The sequence below is a fragment of the Puma concolor genome, chromosome B2, assembly GCF_028749965.1.
Source record: "Puma concolor isolate L17-30 chromosome B2, mPumCon1.1.hap2, whole genome shotgun sequence".
Lineage (NCBI taxonomy): Eukaryota > Metazoa > Chordata > Mammalia > Carnivora > Felidae > Puma > Puma concolor.
The window spans coordinates 75,225,724-75,232,989 of record NC_141671.1 but is presented as its reverse complement, the minus strand read 5'-3'; the positions used below and the strand labels follow the sequence as shown (position 1 = coordinate 75,232,989).

At 44.2% G+C, this 7,266-nt stretch overlaps 1 long non-coding RNA gene across 1 annotated transcript; it reads left to right on the top strand.

Moving 5' to 3' along the window:
• The first annotated feature begins 1,860 nt into the window (after positions 1-1,860).
• On the top strand, positions 1,861-4,901 carry LOC147581054 (uncharacterized). The gene is made up of 2 exons (XR_015250829.1): positions 1,861-1,985; positions 4,167-4,901. It is a non-coding gene; the product is annotated as an uncharacterized LOC147581054 (long non-coding RNA).
• The last annotated feature ends 2,365 nt before the right edge of the window (positions 4,902-7,266 follow it).

The window sequence follows — 7,266 nt, the reverse complement described above, 5'->3', positions numbered from 1 at the left end:
GTCACTTCTCAGGTGTCCACTGTCTAGTTCCACATGGTAGCTTCAGGACTGGGGAGAGGATATTGTCATACTAGTTTCACAACCAAGCCAAGAACACGTGAGAACCTTTGCAGGGCTTCCTATGACCCTGTGTTCTTGGCCACATCACCCAGCCAGTTCCTTCATAGCCTTAACGGTGCTGCCAAGCATCAGGGTCCAGTTCTTTGCTCTGGGACTGCAGTAGGCAGAATTCTATGATGGCCTCCAAGATTCCTGGTCCTAGGAATACACATACCTCTTCTTATTCAGAAAACAATAATCTAGGGACTGGTGTGAATGGATTTTTCAGGTGTAACTCAAGTCCCAAATCAGTTGGCCTTAAATTAGAGAGAATATTCAGGTGGGCCTGACCTAATAATGTAAGCCCTTTAAGAGCAGAGTGTTTTTTCCTGCTGGTTGCAGGAGAGGAAATCAAAGATTCAAAGCATGAGAAGGATTCAACACACCATCACAGGCTTGAAGGTAAAATGGAGAGCGGCCCTGACTGACAGCCAGTGGGAAACATGGGCCTCAGCCCTAAGACCACAAGACACTGGGTTCTGCCAACCTGGAAGTGATTTCTCCCAGAGTCTCCAGACAAGGCTCGGCCTCGCTGACACCTCAGTTTCAGCCTGTGATATTCTAGCACACACTGTACTGGACCTGCAGAACCGTGAGCCGTAGGACCATGGAAGGCACGGCCCCCGTGGAACTGTGAGCTAATAATGAATAGGGTTTTAAGCTGCTAGGTTTGTGGTAATGTATTCTGCAGCAATAGAAGATGAATACAGGCCCCGAAGGGTTTGCTCATGCTCCTCTTCTCCCATCTGGGGTCTCTGTTTCCAGTTTGGAAGGAAAGTCAGAAAGCGAGAGGGAAGTCTGTGCAGCCCTTATTTCCTCAAGACACTCTCTTTATAACCTTTCATTTGTTTCAAATGCTGTCCATTTTTCTTAAAGTTTCGATGTTCAGAAAGTGAAAGCCAGAGACTTGGCAGGCTGCTGCACCCCTCCCCCACTCCTCCGTCCCTCAAAACACTCAGAGCCACCACCTGCTACCCCTAGACAACAATGGGAGCCTATTACCTGGTTGAAAGTGGGGAGAGGAAAGAGAATAATACAGGGAGGGGTAAACACTCCACAAACTGGTATCTGTACATCCTGTTCCATCCCAACAGCTTCATCCCACAGCTGTGTGAATTTAGACATGGCAGAGGAAAGGCTCCCGGAAGGGACATCAGAGGCAGCATGTGACCGAGAGACAGTGGGGCCCTGTACACGACTGCCGGCCCTGCCCTGGCTACATTCCTTATGTGCTGCAGGATGGCACCAGATCAGTCCTTGGGAAACAGAAGGGAAATTGTTCCCCAGGCTCTGGCCAGAGGGCACGGCCCCCACAGGGAGCACTTCCCCGAGGGTGGCAACATGTGGCAGTGAGGCATATTTACATGGTAGAAATCCTAGAGCCTCTCGGGTGAAGGGAGAAACCATCTGGTGGTGCCTCCTGGTATCAGGCTCTGGACGATGTGGCCCAAGTCCTGATCGGTAATTTCGTAAGCACGTTTCTCTGGGGCCCGAAGAGGGGGAAGCTGCCGGCACGGGAACATAGGCTGTGAGGTACAGAACTTCTAAGAATCACAGGGAAAGCAACCTTCTCCTTTCTTTCCCCAGGACAGCCTCCAGGGAGAAGAGGCAAATAGAACGAGCCATTTCCATGTATGCAGTGCCCACTTTCTGCCAGGCAGTGTACCACAGTTTCCATGCATTTTATCGTTTAGCCCTTATAGCAAATCTGCAGGGTTGGTGAATCCCCGTTTTAAAGATGAGGAAGTTAAGCCACAAAGAGGTTGAAAGTCAGGGGATAGAGTCGTCAGGGTTCAGTCCAACAGACCTTGGCTCTTGTCCTTCACTCTCAAAACAGGTTGCCTGTTACACGGAGACCCCTAAACAAGATCATCTGTGGGATGAAGGTGAGAAGGAAAGATCGCGTGGCTCTGGGACAGCATGAACTGGCATCTAGGTAGAACTGTTTAAATTCGTTGTCAAAGAATCCAGTTTGGAAGAGGAACTGTGATCACTTTGATCTTGGCGGCTACACCCAGACACACTCCCTTTGTGCCTCCAGATGTGGTTCTATTTGTACTCAGTATGGCGGCCTGACAGGCTTCAAATCTAGCTCACTACTGCTTTCAGTCTCTTTAACACCTTATTGTGAAGAATGACTCCCTTCTATTGATCCAATAGCATTTGATTCCAACGGCTTCTACGGTAGTTACCACATCGTATTACAGGTGTGTTGTCACCAAAGGTTCCACCCTACCACCATTACTATTGATTCTTGTTTCCTCAAGACCAAAGTAAGTCCAGCACATAGTGGGTCTTCAGTATTTGAGAGAAAAACCCAGAAATCTTTGCCTTCTCCTGGCCACGGATATGGTGACAAATGATTTGGTTCTAGAATATGTTCTTATAAATTGGCCAAGGTCTAGTCAGCTCTGAAATCAGAAGCATCACTGACCTGCCCCTCTGGTGCTTGAGCCAAAGGATAAACACTAAGACTGTGTTGAGACGGGAGGTCCTAGTCAAGGTGAAGGACAAGGACATGGTTATCAGAGCAGGGGCTGAGGGGATACCTGGGCCCAGTGAGTTGTGGATCTAAACCACAGATAAGCAAGCTTCATTTCAAGAGGTCTCCACCAGTGAAGACAGCAGAAAATCTCAAATGCTACTGTTCTTGGCTTCCAAAGGAGCCCCTGCTGAAACCATTACCCAAGAAAGTAACTGCCCTTAATCCTCTGTTCCACTAGCTGGCACTGCTGCCCTTCCTCATCTGGTCCTTTCCACCACTCTCTGCCTGAGCCCTCCTCATGCCTCCACCAGACCCAGTAGGGGCTGTTCCTGTAGAATTCTACTTGAAGCCCTCACTGGGGCTTAGCTCTATAATTCTCACATCTGGAGATTCTCGTGTACTCCTGTTCTTCTGCTAGATGCTTCTCCTCAGCCAACCCCCACCCTGTATATGCCGTGTGCCTTGTGGAAGCTAAGTCTCCCCGCCCTTGCCCTCGATCCCCACACCAAGCTGTATTGGGTCTGGCTTGTCACCGGCCGCTGCTGGGAGGAATCCTCCTGTTGGCTCAGAGGGATGGGAATTGCAAGACGGGGAAAGATCTTGCCACGGACTGAGGAGAGTGAGAGGGATGTGGTTCTGATAATGCTGTTTGGAACTTGTGATGTGTTTTCTCAGAAGTGATGATAATGAGGTTCTAGAATGTTGTTGGTATCACACTGTTTTGGCTAGGCGATGAGTGCCACTGGCCGTGGTTGGGTGGTCTGGCATAGCTCTATGGGTAAATATATTCTGAGTTCCCAAGAGTGTCTTGGAGATGAACTTTGATTCTACAACTGGTTAGGAACTGCCTGTTTCTCAAATTTACCCCAAGGAACTTATGATTTTTCTGTGTCATGATTCTGAGGTAGTTCTGGTTTCATGATCAGTATAAATCAGGGTCAAATCTTACGCTCTTAGAAGTGAATATGCTAAGAGAATAAGTTTTCCTGAAAACACCTTCCCAGAAAGCGACACAGAAGCTGGACTCCTCATTCTGAACAAAACTCAGAACATTCTGCCCTTGGATTTGATTCCTGTTTTGAATATTCTCGAGGGAGGAAGGAAGGAAGATAGCTGGTAAAGGGGCACCCAGCTACGGTGGCCTTGCACCCAGATCCCAGGTTTCAATGAAGTTACTTCCTCCTCAGACATCTGCCCTTTCTTTTTATGTTCTTTTCAGGATATTATTAGAAGACATGTCAAATATGATCTTAGGGACAAAGATTTTGAAAATACCTGCATATTGAAGCTTTGGTCTTTAATTCTTCCTGGTTGTATCTAAGTTCCTGGTTGTATCTTTCTAGTTGGATCTAAGTTGTATCATTCTATTCTGAGTGAAAGAGATGTGATCATCAGTTTCTTTAAATTGACTCAATCAACCCTGGCTGAAGAGGTTGGGTAAGTTCTGAGGAATGATAAGACCCAGTTCATATTATCTTACAACATGCTCCCCACTCTTGTCCACATCACCCCTTGAAATGTTATTAAACGAGTGGCAAACATAATCACTGTCTTTCCTCTCCTGTTCTTTGGTTTCCTCCAGCTTGCTGACATGGAAAGCAGCCTGAGCAAGTCCACAGTTTGTTGGCAGTATCCTGAGGTGAATTGGCCGTGTGGTTAGCACTCTGAACTTCAGAAGGACAAGGGTTTTGAAATGCAAAGGAGCAAGAGCAGGACTGCCTGTTATTTTATCAACAAGGCAGCCTTGTTTCTCTTGTATCTTTGAAATAAGAGGTGAGCTTTTCATCATCCAAGAAAATTTACAGGCAGAGAGTATCTCTCCCTCTCATGTCACATGGACCCTACCTGTTTTGGAATAATGAACCTACAACACAGAGGAAATAAAACCAAACAAAAACCACCAAGTCAAAAACCTGAGAGGCTATCTTGTGACCCTCTGCTAAGCTCTGCCCCATGCATACCCTCTTACTGGCGGGACTGGGGGTTGGAAAACTGCGGGAGAAACTCAGAAGTTGAAGTTCAAGGCTTCTACTAAGCGGCAGGCTTGTCTTTGCCATTTTTATTTCCCTTGAGACCTTTCACAGCATCTCTCATTGCAAAAGCAACTCTGAATAAGAGCCAGTAATTACTACAATGGATAGTTAATATTTATTAAGCTCTTAATAAACTTTAACAGTCATTACTCATGTAAACTTATTAAAAACCCCAGCAAATTCGTGAGGAACCATTTCCTAGGGTGATTTATAAAACCACAGAGACTATCAAATTTCAACAAATCACCCTGGAAGTGAAGATAACTTAAAAATGAATAAAAATCGGGGCGCCTGGGTGGCGCAGTCGGTTAAGCGTCCGACTTCAGCCAGGTCGCGATCTCGCGGTCCGTGAGTTCGAGCCCCGCGTCGGGCTCTGGGCTGATGGCTCAGAGCCTGGAGCCTGCTTCCGATTCTGTGTCTCCCTCTCTCTCTGCCCCTCCCCCGTTCATGCTCTGTCTCTCTCTGTCCCAAAAATAAATAAACGTTGGGAAAAAAAAATGAATAAAAATCAAAACAAATTTGGTGTCTGATTGTGACTTAAGTGAACTATTAACGTAAGTTCTTTGATGCTATTTGTTAAGCCACAGGAAAAAAACAACTTTAGGTTTTTCTTACTAACAACAAAGCAACTTTGAGCAAATGTTCATGATTCTGAAAGGATTGCAAAGCCTCAATGGATCAGTGGTCTGTGATGCTTGAGTTACAAGAACATTGGTGGTGGGTGTGAATTTTGTTTTGTTTTTTGCTTGTCTACTTACTGAGTAGGACAGTGATGCATTAAGAAGAGGTAGGGTATGGGCGCCTGGGTGGCTCAGTCGGTTAAGCGTCCGACTTTGGCTCAGGTCATGATCTCGCGGTCCGTGAGTTCAAGCCCTGCGTCTGGCTCTGTGCTGACAGCTCAGAGCCTGGAGTCTGCTTCACATTCTGTGTCTCCCTTTCTCTCTGCCCCTCCCCAGCTTGTGCTCTCTCTGTATGTCTCTCTTTCTCTCCCTCTTTCAAAAGTAAACAAACGTTAATTAAAAAAAAGAAGAAGAGGTAGGGTAAAAGCCCAAACACAAGAAGTGTTGAATCATACATTACAAGATTGGAATTCACACATTTTCTAATTTGTACACTTTGACAACTAAAGAAAACCCTTGTCATTCTCTTTTTCACTTAAAAATTTTTTTATATGATGGATATATTATAATGGATTATATATATGTGTATATATACATGTATATACGTGTATGTGTATAAATATATTTTATACATATACATATATATATTTTTTTTTTCTTACTGAGAGAAAAGTTCCTTCACATTTTGAATTCCTGGGTTTAAATCAAGTATTAGCTCTCCAGCTAGTCCATGGGTAATGATTTTGGGTCCTCATACCGAGCTAGTTCTTCCACCCACTATCCAGGAGAGGAACATGGATTTTGTTTCCTGAATAACTACCTTTTCTTTGGATACCAACTATCTTGATACAGAGTCTTTTTCTAATACCATATATTTTTTTAGTTCTGAATTATAAAAATTATGTTTAAAATCTAGAAATTTCAGAGAAGTTTAATGAAAATTTTTAGAAATCAGCAGAAATTCCACCATTTGGGGAGAACTGCTGCTAACGTATCATGCGTCGCATATGTTATTTACTTTTTTTTTTAACTATTTATTACCACAAATCATACTTGTAGGGTTGCCAGATAACATAGAAGATGTCCAGTTAAATAAACAATGATACATGTCTTGGTATAAGTATGTCATATGCAATCTTTGGGACATATTTACACTAAAAAAATATCACTCGTTTATCTGAAATTCAAATTTAACTGGACAGCCTCTATTTTTATTTGCTAAATCTGGCACCTGTAATCATTCTCAGTGCATAAATGCAAAAAGAATGAAACATAAATCACCAGGATTCTCACATTCTCATCACCCTCAATTCTTTCCCTAGTCCCTTCATATAATTGGAAGTAATTTGGGTGTTTCCCATTTAACCCATTTAATTGTAAATTAAAATGATTTACGAATGCTGTATTTTCAATAAATAATATCATCATATTGACCTCCTTTGGTTTTTCCTTCTTTTTCTGGGGTCCTCTTATAAGAAGAATGAATATGGATGAAGGCCAGAGTAAAGAAAGCCAGAGATACCACCAGAATGAAGGGTTTTCAGGCTAAGACTCTGCTAACATTACTCTCCTCTTCGGCAGTCAGGAGAGCAGCAAGGGAAGCATTTGCCTGATGAGGGGCATGTGTGTGTGTGCGTGCGTCTCCGTTCTTCCATGCCTGAAATATAGCTGACAGCAGACAAGGAAAAGCGCACTGCAGCTCAAACAGTTACGCAAATATCCCTCACTTCCCATGTTTTGATTGATCTAAGCAGGTTATCCCTCCACTCTGCTAAGGTAAAACAGGAGAATGGGCATTAGCTTTCCAAGAGATTTTTGTGCTGTTTCGGAAAGCAGGATACTCAGTGGTGAACTAGCTGTGTGTGTGGATGTGTGTGCAAGCACATGTGGTGGAGGGCAGAGAACGACTTAAAGGGACCTTCTCTACCCTATAGCATGCTCTCATGTAGAAGGAGTACATCTTCTGGGCTTACTCTGTAGTGCCTAAGTATGCTACAATATCAACACTAATCACTATTATAATGAAGAG